This window comes from Schistocerca serialis, chromosome 6, assembly GCF_023864345.2.
Source record: "Schistocerca serialis cubense isolate TAMUIC-IGC-003099 chromosome 6, iqSchSeri2.2, whole genome shotgun sequence".
In the NCBI taxonomy this organism is placed as follows: domain Eukaryota; kingdom Metazoa; phylum Arthropoda; class Insecta; order Orthoptera; family Acrididae; genus Schistocerca; species Schistocerca serialis.
Window position 1 is genome coordinate 367110567 of NC_064643.1, and position 14062 is coordinate 367124628.

The 14062-nt window shown below is 42.8% G+C and overlaps 1 non-coding gene across 1 annotated transcript; it reads left to right on the forward strand.

The window, feature by feature from the left end:
* Nucleotides 1–12204: 12204 nt before the first annotated feature.
* Trnas-cga (transfer RNA serine (anticodon CGA)) lies at nt 12205–12279 on the forward strand. Its single transcript has one exon. It is a non-coding gene; the product is annotated as a tRNA-Ser (tRNA).
* Nucleotides 12280–14062: the final 1783 nt, after the last annotated feature.

Here is a 14062-nt window from a genome sequence, read left to right on the forward strand (position 1 = left end):
AGGTTTAATATGTCGTTTGTGTAATAAATTCTTAATCTATTGTACTCTGTGCCTGTACTTTCATACTATGTGGAACCCATATCCGCAGATAGTACAGAAAGTTCAGTGACACCCGCTCAATATACAGTGCTTAGGGCCCGCTTTAACACATGATGTTTTCATTAAATTACGTTGCATAACTTTATCAAACAACACTGGCTTCTGAGGAGTGATCTGTTTCTGTAATTGTAGTGGTCAGATCAACCAGGTAACAAGCCTGAAAGGAGGGGGACGATGGACTGGGGGGGAGGGGGGGGGGGGACAGTCCGCATTTGGTGGTGATTGTGCCGGGATTCAATGGCTTGTTGTACTTTCCAAATGTGATCAGAAATTTAGAAAAATTAATAGGCAGGCAAGAAATTGCTTCGTAAAAATTTTGGACAGCAAGGAATAAGAATAAAATAATAGATTATTTTCTTCTGCTATAATACAAGATAGCAAGTGTACATGTACGCTTTCTTTTCAGTTTATGTTCCATTGTCTGTTCATGTTTCTGTTTGGTTGTCATGTCAACACCATCTGTCGATTTGAATATGGTATTGAAAAGCGTTTTCACATTTTGGAAGGGTATAAAAATAGACATGTGCAAAAATAGGTAAATATGGAGGGAAAATCGTAGTAATTAGACTGTGTCATTGAAAGAAAAGTTAGTAAATTTCACGAGACAAGTTATACAATGGATACATACAAGAAGTCAGATATGCATGTTCAAGAGTACAGGTATGGGTGCTTCAGTCGAAAAGATTGATGAAGCAAGAGATGTGAGTTGGGATAGACAATGGGATGCCACATGTTACTGTTACTCTAGAGAACATAGTAGACAGGGAGGATACTTAGACACTAAGGCAAACAAAGGATAGGCGTGTTCAACAGGATGTTGATATGAGTGTAGATGAAAGCAGTTATGGAAAAACGAGTATTTACTTTACACACTCAGAAAACAATGAATGTGCAGAGGCAAGAATAAATGAAGGGATTAAGACTCAACTGAATGTACCAAGCACATCAACTGAAGAGATGAGGGAAACGAACGGACCATGTATGAATTCATGGCTTTTATTGTTGGAAAGACAAAAGCCAGGAATAAGGAAACAACCATGAGAAAAAAGAAAAGAGAAAAAGAAACAGCCGAGCATGAGAAGAAAGAGAAGAGAAACAGCCGAGTTGGAGAGGGAAAGAGAAAAATAGGCAGAAAAAAGGATGAAGCAACTAAAGGAGCAGATGTGGCAACTGTCGGCACAACTTCCCCTAATCAGTTAAAAGGTGAATACGACAGCGGAAAAGCAGAAGGAAAAGGCAAGAAGGCAGAAAAGGTGAAAAGACGCATAAATATGGTAGAAGATCATACAGGCCTAGTCTAAAAACGTTTTGAACAGAAGTTTAAGCCAACGAATGATTTTTCATACAGAAAATGGAATCAGCATGTCGAATCAGAGGGCGCTGCCCTGTTACTAGTAGGTGAGACACAGGAAGTGTGGTTCCTATTAGAATTTAAGGAGAGTCAGGAGGGTTAAAGAATGATCATCTCGGAGTAGTGAATAGTGAGCCATGCGAAGTGGAGTCTTCAGCCAGGCAGGCTCAAATAATTTGATTACAAGCACTGCATGTTGGTACATAAGTACCGTGTGTTCAAGGAGAAGAGGAGTATACTCCATCCCAACGCTTGGATTGAACAGTCTGATAATCTAAACCCACAATCACGGTTTTTGATGCACAAATTCGAATACATTCGCAGTGAAGTCGAAGGCAAGTCTGTTGTGAAGATGCGGCCGAAAGCGCTAAAGTGCATGTCATATTGTGTCTTTGAGGAGGCGTTTTTGGCCAACTACTGGTCTACTCAGAAACAAATACGAGCTAAAAATGAGATTAATAGGGGACATGACTTCGAAAAGTCAGGACTAAGGAGACTGGTGAAATTTATTGAAAAGATGCTGAAAAAGAATCCGTTCTTGGATGTACCATGTAGTGCAGAAGAGATAGTTAGGTTTTTCTTCCAAAGACTACCACGACATAACCAACATATTCTGACTGGATGCTGCAGTACTGACACTGGGATGTTAAAGGACCTTTTGCAGGAAACTGAAATTTGTTCATTATGGTGAACATAGATCGATTCAGCCATCAGTGGAAGGATAGAACTTTACCGCACCACAGTGACCATATAATGAACAGAAAAATAATCAGTCTCATTCCAATGGTGGTGGATATTTCAGACTTTTTCGTCAAAACCATGGAGGATGGGGTAATTCGAATGGACAATGAAGGAATGGTTACAATGTTTACAATAATAACAGGAATACTGATTACAGACAGGAAAGCAGTAAAGGGATGAGTATATAACAACACAACAAGCAGCAAAGATTATTGGACTGCAAGGACCTGGCTGCATATGAACATTGTTGCAGGGCCGTCATCACAATGGCTCATGAGCTCTAAAGGCACAAGAAATAGAAGACCCATGAACAAACTCAGAACAGAAAATATAAAGATTATCATGCATGAAGATTTACGAAAAGTGTTATTAGAGCAGAGAGAGATTGCACGGACACAAAATATACATCTGGCAGTTAATATATTAGTTGATGAAATAGGTTTTGAGACCATTCTCGGCAGTGGAAGTCAAATTTTTGCAGCATCAGAAGACATATTTCAACAACGTGTGCAAGGGAATGGATGGTAAGTATTACATTTACGCAAGATGAAAGTAAAAGGAGCACTAACTGGAAAGAGCACAGATATACAGCACCAAATGCAGCTGGAATTTATGGGCCAGGCTAATAGTTTGAAACGGAATTTCTTTTGCTGAACCTCTCCATATCGCTGATTTTAGAAATGGACTTCATGCAAATATATGATGCAGTGATGGACCTAGGTAGAAGTGAGAGCGTTTTACAACAGGACAAAGAAATACTTCGAGGAAGGTCTTAGACACTGCATGCCTCTTTAAAGCATTTTAACCACTTCATTACGCTTTTTGTTTTTGCCGGCGGTGCCCTCCCTTATAGGCGTCGATAGTTTAGCATAAGCTTTGGTGCAGATTTGCATTCTATATACCAGATGACACATTGCACCTCCTCCTCGTCTGTCACCACTCTGGTGCACTTCAAGTTAAATCTGCAACAAAGGACAAAAGAAAAAAAACTTTGATAACTTCTAAACGTTTTACACGAAACCACAATCTCTATCTCTAATAGTTTCCAAGTTATGATTCTTTGAAATGGTAGCGGTACTTTATGGACACTGTGTGCGTCTTTATGGAAGGATAGGCCATTGTTTTCCATGATATTCTCTCACAAGGTTGTGTTATTCATGAGAAAACTCTGGATCGTTGTTAGGAAAAGTAACAGGAAACGTGGCAATGACTGTTTCGTTCTGTCCTGTACTCACGATTGCCAGACCTAATTCACTGAAGTACTGCTCGCGATAAGCAGTACATTCGTGTTCGAATACCTATCTGGTACAAATTTTCATTTGTCACGACATACTCCTGCGATTGTGTATTTATTGACGATTTATGCACCATAGGCTGTATCTCTTTAGTGATAATGAGATTTCTTTTTTAAAGAATTGGGATTGAGTTTATTGAACCGCACCGTCAACAGCTTGCTAGAAATATAAAATCATTACGTAGAGAAATCACAACATAAATAGTCTGAACAATTATTTAAGATTATTTTGTAGGTGCCCACATAAGAACACTATTTGTAGTTAAACAATCTTGACGTGATATCAACTACAGACAAAACAGAATGTAAATAGCGAACATAACAGATATTGGGGAGCATACACCTAGAGGCTAAAGTACGAGGGTTATTCCAAAAGTAAGGTCCGGTTATAAAAAAAAAATCAAAACTAAAATCTTTTTTCAAAACAATTGTTTTATTTACATTCCTTACATCTTTATCTATTTTTCTACATAACTTCCATACTTATTTAAACATTTGTCACATCGTTCAACAAGCTTTTGAATGCCCATGTTATAGAAATCGGCCGCCTGTGACGATAACCAGTCCTTAACTGCTTCTTTCACTTCATCATCTGTGTCGAAGCGCTTGCCGCCGAGAAACTCCTTTAAGTAACGGAACAGGTTGAAATCACTTGGCGCCAGGTCCGGACTGTAAGGAGGATGGTCCATCTGTTCCCATCCAAATTTCTTGATCAGAGCTTGCGTTTCATTTGCAGTGTGGGGTCTGGCATTGTCATGCAACAACAAGATTCCAGACGACAAAAGACCACGTCGCTTATTCTGGATTGCACGTCGAAGTTTAGTCAGGGTAGCGCAGTAGGCGGCTTTATTAATCGTTGTTCCTCTCTCCATAAAGTCGACTAACAATACTCCACGTCTATCCCAGAACACAGTCGCCATAACCTTACGTGTTGAGATTGTCTGCTTTGCCTTGACCTTGACTGGCGATGACGTGTGACGCCATTGCATTGACTGACGTTTAGACTCTGGAGTGATGTGAGAAACCCATGTCTCATCCCCTGTGACAACATTGTCTAAAAGACTGTCACCTTCCTTATGATATCGCTCCAAAAAATCAAGAGCAAAAGCCATTCTTTTCATTCGTTGGGGCTCAGTAAGCAGCCTGGGAACCCAACGAGCACACAATTTGTGAAACTTCAAATGTTCAGACACAATTCTGTACAAAGTTGTTCTACTCACATTCGGAAAATGCATGTCTACGTCTGTAATAGTGAATCGGCGATCTTCACGAATTTTTTTGTCAACCGCATTGACCAAATCGTCTGAAATCACTGATGGTCGGCCACACCGTGGGTCATCGTGCACATTATCCCGTCCTTCATTAAAAGCTCGCACCCACTTGCGCACTTTACTGTCGCTCATTATGTTAAGACCGTACACTTCAGTAATCTGCCGATGGATTTCCGCCGCTGAATTGTTTCTTGCAGACAAAAACCGTATCACTGCCCTTACTTCACAATCGGCGGGCTGATCAATTGTCTTAAACATTGTAAAGTGACACTGTGAACTACACTCAGCAACAGTAACAAAGCGAATGGTGGCGTTTGACGCGCAAGGCTTGCCGGGAGTCGGCGCGCATGCGTGTTTTGTCATTGGCGCCAAATTTCAATAGTTACGGCAAATCGGACCTTACTTTTGGAATAACCCTCGTATTTATGCAACCACATATAGCACACCAAATGTCATATACACACGTTACTATGTCGCACAAAATAAAAAAAAGGCTTTGTATACAGGGTGTTACAAAAAGGTACGGCCAAACTTTCAGGAAACATTCCTCACACACAAATAAAGAAAAGGTGTTATATGGACATGTGTCCGGAAATGCTTAATTTCCATGTTAGAGCTCATTTTAGTTTCGTCAGTATGTATTGTACTTCCTCCATTCGGCGCCATGATTTCATACGGGATACTCTACCTGTGCTGCTAGAACATGTGCCTTTACAAGTACGACACAACATGTGGTTCATGCACGATGGAGCTCCTGCACATTTCAGTCAAAGTGTTCGTACGCTTCTCAACAACAGATTCGGTGACCGATGGATTGGTAGACGCAGACCAATTCCATGGCCTCCACGCTCTCCTGACCTCAACCCTCTTGACTTTCATTTATGGGGGCATTTGAAAGCTCTTGTCTACGCAACCCCGGTACCAAATGTAGAGACTCTTCGTGCTCGTATTGTGGACGGCTGTGATACAATATGCCATTCTCCAGGGCTGCATCAGCACATCAGGGATTCCATGCGACGGAGGGTGGATGCATGTAACCTCGCTAACGGAGGACATTTTGAGCATTTCCTGTAACAAAGTGTTTGAAGTGACGCTGGTACGTTCTGTTGCTGTGTGTTTCCATTCCATGATTAATGTGATTTGAAGAGAAGCATTAAAATGAGCTCTAACATGGAAAGTAAGTGTTTCCGGACACATGTCCACATAACATATTTTCTTTCTTTGTGTGTGAGAAATGTTTCCTGCAAGTTTGGCCGTACCTTTTTGTAACACCCTGTATTTGAGTGTCTTCATGACATAATAAACAAGTAACACTTATTGAAATGGGCACCTTCAGTTTCACAAGATAAGTATGATTTTTATGTCTGTTCTTAATGTGCTCAAATAGTGGTCTAATTTAACTGCTTCTGCTATAATTGCTGGTAGGCTGTAAGTGTTTTATAGGTTTCCTTCCACTTGTATTAGCTGTTCCACAACTTTGTGCATGTAGAAATTAATGATAGTTTGTGACTATGCTCTCCAAGCGTGCTAAATGAATTCTTAAGTAACAATGCAGGAATTACGTCAGTTTGCTTTGGTTTGACCTTATTGGCTGGTTTGCGATGTATTCATGTGCTGATGCGGTAATCCGTAGCTAATGCATCGCTGGTATACAAGAGAAGTTAGTTTTCACTGCAGCGGAAGATAGTTGGTGGTTTCGTAGACTTGTTGCTGGCGGGCACATTAATCTAAATTTTGACCGTCAGATGGCGTGACCATTCCACTAGCTAACTTTACGGGTACACTGCTGCTCCCGCTGGCATTTCCATTTTGGGTTGTGCTTCGTACTGGTCTGACGGGTGTATATGAAAACACTGGCGAGTCGCAAACTTTACTCTGCGCGTGACATTGTTTTCCTCACATACCTGCAAGTGCGCGCTACCTATTTTTTGAACCTTCAGTATTCAAAAGACAGCCTATCTGTCTTCATGCGGACCTATGTGTGGTGCGCCCCTCAGCTTGGACAGTTGCAACTTTTCTAAAGAGAATTTGAAATGTCGGGTCATTAATTATTTCTGTATTTTATTCCATTTAACGGGTTTTTCGCTCATCTAAATGGGCCTTTTATCCTTTTATGTATGTCCTCTCTCCGAGAGGCTTAGGATTGAAGAGGATATTCTCATGCATGTCATCTATCAGGGATGGACTATTTTAACGCATTTTAACCTGTTTTAATCTTAGTTATGCATTCTTATGGACTCAAATTCTTTTCTTAGAAGTTCTTTTCGCGTTTTTAGTGTTGATTATCTTTACAAAAAAAAAAAAAAAAAAAATGGTTCAAATGGCTCTGAGCACTATGGGACTTAACATCTGATGTCATCAGTCTCCTAGAACTTAAAACTACTTAAACCTAACTACCCTAAGGACATCACACACATCCACGCCCGAGGCAGGATTCGAACCTGCGAACCGTAGCGGTCGCGCGGTTCCAGACTGAAGCGCCTAGAAACGCTCGGTCACACCGGCCGGCTGATTATCTTTACCATGTGGATCGGTATTATTATTCTTTTAAATGTTGTTACAGATGGACCTGAAGATGGGGCATGTCTTGAAACCGGGTAGGCCTTTCCATTTTAGAAGTAAATAATTTTTACAACTGCAGTGGATTTTATCATTGACAGTGAATAACAGTTGTGATGTCCCACGAAGAGAAACGTGTCACAAAATTTTACTATAAGCGCTTTTGCTGTTCTTTCCTGTGATAGTCCCAGAAAGGGTTATCTTTGTTGCCTATCCGATGTAAGGTAATGAGATCGAATCGCTTGTTCACTTTTTCATTCTGCCTACGGGACGTTAAACCCTATTCTTCCTTCTTTTTCACTTGTTCTTCGTAGAGCGGTTAGCTGTGTAGATAGTATGTGGGCTATTTTTTCTTTTTCTTTTTCCGCAAATTTATCGCTCAGAGTCTAATGTCTGTCGATCGCGTCAGTGGGATCGCGCACAGTGGGAACCTAAAGATGCCTAGAACAGTGGACTTCCCCACCATGTGTGAAGTGCGTGCATTCATTCCCTGAGGGGTTCCGCCTGATTTCGATGCACCCACGTAACGTAACTTCCATGAGTGACAGAAAAGTTCGGCAATGGTGCAGGAACTTGAAGCAGGATTTGCAGAAGCGTCTGCAGTGTTTTCGATGGGAAGTGTCTGAGCACACAGCATACAGCCCGGACTTGGCTCCCTCTGATTTCCTTCTCTTCGTGCACATGAAACGCCAGCCGTGAGGGCAGCACATGGCACAAAAAAAAAAAAAAAATAGCTGCACCAGCGCAGAGATTTGGTGGAAAGCACAGGCGGCTGCCTTGTATCACGAGGCCACTGGGAAGTTGCTACGACCCTAGGATAAATGCCTTGGTCGGAGTAGAGAAGTAGCTAGAACGTACGTAAATGTTTCAATTAAATATTGTTGTTTTTCGCTGTGTTTTCCATTTCGCGACAGATCGGACCTTTTTAAAAAAAAAAAAAAAAAAAAAAAACAGCAGCCGTCGTATGTTCGCACGATTTCAAGCGAAACGATGTAGAATGAGCTAGTTTTTAGGCTATCTGTACATGGTCTATTTGTGTGTATAGCTACTTTCAGGCATTGTATAGATTAATGAACAGTCCAGAGGCTGAAAATTCAATAAATGGTTTTATTGACTTCGATATTACTCATTCTGCCAGAGAATATACTCAGTTTACAATAAAAAGTAAGTATCTTTATCTTCTACACTACAGGCGGGATTAGCTTTTAAAATTCACCTGCAAAATGGAAAGAGTTTTCCAGAGAAACAATGTCGATTTAGATTTACAATGTAGTTAGCTGCCTATCACACAACTTGCGGTATGTGGAGTTGATCAAGAACTTTTATGGTCGCACTTTGAGCGCTTTCCGGAGGCCCTGACAGCCTAAATCAATCTAGTGTTGCTGCTGTGGACTCTGCGGTTTCTTTCAGGTTCTGATATATTACTTAGGAATGGCGGCTTGCTCTAAATGTGGAAAAATGTAAGTTAATGCAGATCAGTAGGAAAAACAATCCTGTAATGTGCGTATACAACAGTATCAAAAGTGTAACGTTGCAAAACGACATGAAATGGAACGTTCACGTAAATACGGTGGTAGCGAAGGTGAATGGTCGTCTTTAGTTTATTAGGATGATTTTAGGAAAGAATAGTTCAGTTATAAATGATACTTCGTAAGGAACACCTGTGTGACACAGTCTCCACTCCTCCTTGAGACTTAGGGATCCCCACCTGGGAGGACTAAAGGAAGACATCAAAGCAGTTCAGCGGCGGCCTACAAAGTTTGCTACCTTTTGATTCGATGAACACACAAGTATTAGAGAAATTCTCCATGAACTCAAATGGGAATCTCTGGAGGGAAAGCGATGTTCTTTTCGCGAAACAGTGTTGAGAAAGAGGATAGAAGATATATTCGAAGATTGCGAATACGATAATACATTAGCTGTATAGTCTATTAGCGAAATATAAAAATTTATGCCGCACCTGCACTCGATCCCGGGTTTCCCAGCTAACGAGAGCAGTCGCCTTAACCACTTCGGCTGTCTGTGCACGCGTACTGGTCCGTCCCAAACCTCCATGTGTCATCGCGTGTGTAGTAATAATCCATACATATTATAAAAATGGATGTATCTATGTATGTGTGTGTGTTCCACATCTCCTCCTAACCCCTGGACCAATTTCAACCACATTTGATACACATAACCCATACTGTGTGGCCATGATCGCTGTGGAGTTAAGACCACTTACTTATCATAGTTCATGGGATGTGACGTCATAAACAATGAGATGCAGGCCTCGCAAAGAGATGCGTGAAAAAGTCCACTGATTGACTTCGCAATAAATTTCGCAGTCAGTATCCATATATGCCGCTGAATGCACCTACAAGGTATATAATTGTACCACACATAATTCAGGAAATATGGCGTGATAACACTGACGTGAGATACGTGAAAAAAATGCCGCATCATGCATGAAGTTTTATTACATTCTTTACTACTAAAAGTAAGACGCTCTTACAGTAGCGTCTACGCATGAAAATAACTGGCACTTGGTAACGCTTTTGACAGCTGTCAACTGCGAAGTGCAAACAGCTTTAGACGAAAACGACAGCCGTCTGCAGAGCTATGAAGAGGCGTTACCATAGAGACGTGTACAAAATGGCGTTGTAGACAAAGCGAAGCTGCTGCGCCCAGCGTTTAGGAACTGTCCGGGATAACGTTTCTTAGTTTGGATACTGTACTTTTACATTTTTAAATTGTGCATATTTCTTTTTCCGCTGTTTCACAATTTCAAGGGTGTTTGCACGAATACAAGGAAACGAAATTAATTCGATACTTCACTACAATCACAGTTCGTTTTTTTGTTTTTGTTTCTAATACAAAATTGGCAAAATGAACACCTGGGCAATGCCGGGTTTGTTAGCTTGTAGTAATAATAATAGGACTGTTGAGAAAGTTTAGAGTAACGGCGTTCGCAACAGACTACAGAACGATCTACTGTCACCAACATGCAGCTCGCTGAAGAACCACGAAGACAAGATAAATCGGTAATTTTCAAGAATGATTGCCTATCGAAGGTGTAGGCTCTTAACGATATATATCGAACGTGCGATTCGATGACGGCCGTACGATTCTGGTGGCGCGAATTATGGTAAACGTGTAGTGCTTTGCCAGGGGGACATATTTTATCGTTTCCGGTGTGAATAGCAATAAGAGAAAGCGTTGCAGTTTCGAGTGCCGTGAGCCTCACGTGACGAAATCTAACTCCTCGTTTATATAGCGTGGAATGTTATATCTCTTCAGATATCTATATTTATACAACTTGTGGTTGCCTGGAAAAATTGCCCTACTGATACTCTCCTGCTCTCTCTCTCGACTGATATAGCAAGAGTGTATCCAGGTTATGGGAAAAAGAATTGCTGCTGGCAGCTTACACAACACGAGCAATAGTGCACGAATAAAACGTGGCTGACGAGTAAAGTAAGTAAAAGTACTACTCGTACTTTCAATTGTTATTAACTATAACTTAATAAACGTTAGTCTTTTGTCGTTGCTCTAGTCAATATCCAAACTCGCGCCGCCAGAGTCGCGTGTCGACGTCGAGTCGCCCGTTAGATATATATCATTAGGAGCCCACGCGTTCGATAGGCAATCATTCTTGGAAATTGTCGATAAATCAGAGCTCGTGCGGAAGCATGTAGGTAGTCGTTTTTCCGTCGCACATCGGCGAGTGGAACAGGGTAGGGAACGACTTGCAGTGTTCCAAGATACGCTCCGTCATGCACCGTATGATAGCTTGCAGAAAATGCACGTAGATGTAGATTTCATTACTGAATGTCCCATTTTTGAACTAACTGACAAGTGCGTCGACATGAACAGCATTGGCCCTCAGAACAATAGTTGCTGCCAACTCATTAATAGGCGACTTCACATTTTAGCAGACCCTTACACGGCGACAGCAAGCTGAAGAAAGTTGAAAGTTTCGCTGTGGTCACAATCAGCTCTTTCACGGTATCCCCAACTCGTTGGAAGAACGGTATTGATCGCTAATTGTCCCATTCACTATGGCTTCTTCGTGTCGGTGTGCATTTGCGTGAGTCTCCCGATGTGAGTAAGCAGGCATGTCACGCGTGACGCTTCCGCGGAAATAGATACGCGATGCGCTACAGTTGGCTCAGTGACAGAGAACTTGGCGTGACTCGCTGCGTGGCTAGCAAGAAAGTCGGCGCTGCACGGCTGACAAGAAGGTCGAGCTACGTAGGCAAGATGCTCAGGGAGTGACGCGTGTGTCACGGCAGATAGCTTACGTCTAACGCACAGCTCGCGGCTGGACCAACACCAGCAAATGACATTTCCCCCACTACTCTTACACATTTACACGAAGCACGTCCTTGAGGGAGACGCAAACCAAGTTTCGGTAACCTATCCTTTCTGTCCTGTAAGGCCAGAACTGCTTTTGCTAGCTCTATCAGATATAGGTTCCACGAACGTCAGTTATTTGACACGACAGGTGCGGATAAATCAAGTGTTCGATTTCGTCAGCTTTATCTTCGTAATACACTTGAAGACAAAAGAACGACACACCCCGTAGGAATTATCGGAATGCGTGGGTGTTATGTTCATGAACAGAATCAAGAATGAGATTTTCACTCTGCAGCGGAGTGTGCGCTGATATGAAACTTCCTGGCAGATTAAAACTGTGTGCCGGACCGAGACTCGAACTCGGGACCTTTGCCTTTCGCGGGCAAGTGCTCTACCGACTGAGCTACCCATGCACGACTCACGCCCCGTTCTCACAGCTTTAATTCCGCCAGTACCTCGTCTCCTACCTTCCAAACTTCATAGAAGCTCTCCTGCCAACCTTGCAGAACTAGCACTCCTGGAAGAATGCTGTGAGGACGGGGCGTGAGTCGTGCTTGGATAGCTCAGTCGGTAGAGCACTTGCCCGCGAAAGGCAAAGGTCCCGAGTTCGAGTCTCGGTCCGGCACACAGTTTTAATCTGCCAGGAAGTTTCATATCAGCGCACACTCCGCTGTAGAGTGAAAATTTCATTCTAGCATTAACAACTGTTTACCAGTAAGACTGTAACAATGAGAAGTCTTTGCTATTAGATTCAGAAGCATACGACCCACCTTATATTTCAAGGCGGTGGGTTACTCTGTACTGTTAATGAAATAAATAAATAAATAAATAAGTCCTTCTATGAAACGAAATGATGCCCCAGACCATCACCCATCACTTCGTTGTCGGGCGATGTGGTGGGTGACAGCCAGGTTGGTATCGCACCGCTGTCTGGGTAGTCTCCAGACACGTCTTCGCCGGTTATCGGGGTTCAGTTGGAGCGGAACTCATCACTGAAGACAAATCTGCTCCAGTCAATGAGGTTACAAGCTGAATGTGCCCGACATCGATGCGAACGGACTTGTTGGTATACATAGGTAAGTGGCAGTCTTCGCAAGGAGCGCCGGGAGCTCAGCTGCCTTTCTGTGAGCCGCCTATTAATGGCATTTGTGGTCTCTGATGCGCCAGTAGCATGTCGGATCGACGTCATTATTAAATAATATCGTGTACACACTCAACCCAAAAAGTTTCATTCCGTCTCCTCCTCCTCCCCTTTTGAGTGCTTCAGTTGTTGTCAGGCAATGTTTTCGTGCGGCTCGCCAAGGATGTAAGTAACGAGCGGAAGATTTAGGCAGCTACCTGTAGAACAAAAAGATCATTGAAAGCTAAACTCTAACTTCACCTAACAGCCAGACGTATTAATTCGGCATCATCATCGTCATTTTCTTGCGCCTTTGTTCCATATCGGCAGAGGGTCGGCATGGTTATTAAGGGGTGGTCGGATGCCTCTTCTGTCGCGATCCCGTTAACCCCCCCTCCCCGAACCTCCCGCCCACTCCCCTCTTCTGCGCGGAATGTGTGTACGCCAACTGTCTGCGAGTGGTGTTTGCCATGTGATAGTAAGCGAAAGTTTTCTAAATGTTTGCGAATCGTGTAACAGAGGCGGAACTTGGATACTAGCCCGGTATTAACCTGTGGGGTTGTGGAAAACCACCTAAAAACCACATCCAGGATGGTCGGCACAGCGACTCTCGTCGTTAATTCGCCGGGCGAAATTGATATGGTGTCGGCGGACCGTTCCGTTCCGGAAGCGGAAATGTAACACACACTGCTGTTCGGGCGGATGTATCGATTCACTATTACTCTGAAGAAAAGGTTAACCATCAACCCAGCATAGTGGATGGATTGAGCAATTCGTACTTCGTTGCTGAAGCTATAGTCCGCAGACACTCTAATACAGCCATTATCTCGCTTTTTTGGCGTGGACTTTGGAAGTGTAGAAGTGTGTGGTCGTGTAAGAGCATTCTGGCTGTCGTTCCTCGTTCTGATTTGGCCTCGCGTTACTTGTAGTCGTAACATTTGGTCTTTATTGCGGTTTCGGCTAGGGACCTAGCGTTGATCTTTGTTTGTACGCACTATTTGTTTCTTTGCAGTGACTTGCCAAGTTTAGCGTCAGGCTGCGGCACTTAAGACGACTTGCTCGTTCCTCGCCACATGTTATCAAACATTGTCATGCTGAAATATGTCTCGTCGAATCGCCTGAAGGAAAAGCAGTAGCCGGCCGGAGTGGCCTTGCGGTTCTAGGCGCTACAGTCTGGAACCGTGCGACTGCTACGGTCGCAGGTTCGAATCCTGTCTCGGGCATGGATGTGTGTGATGTCCTTAGGTTAGTTAGGTTTAATTAGTTCCAAGTTCTAGGCGACTGATGAC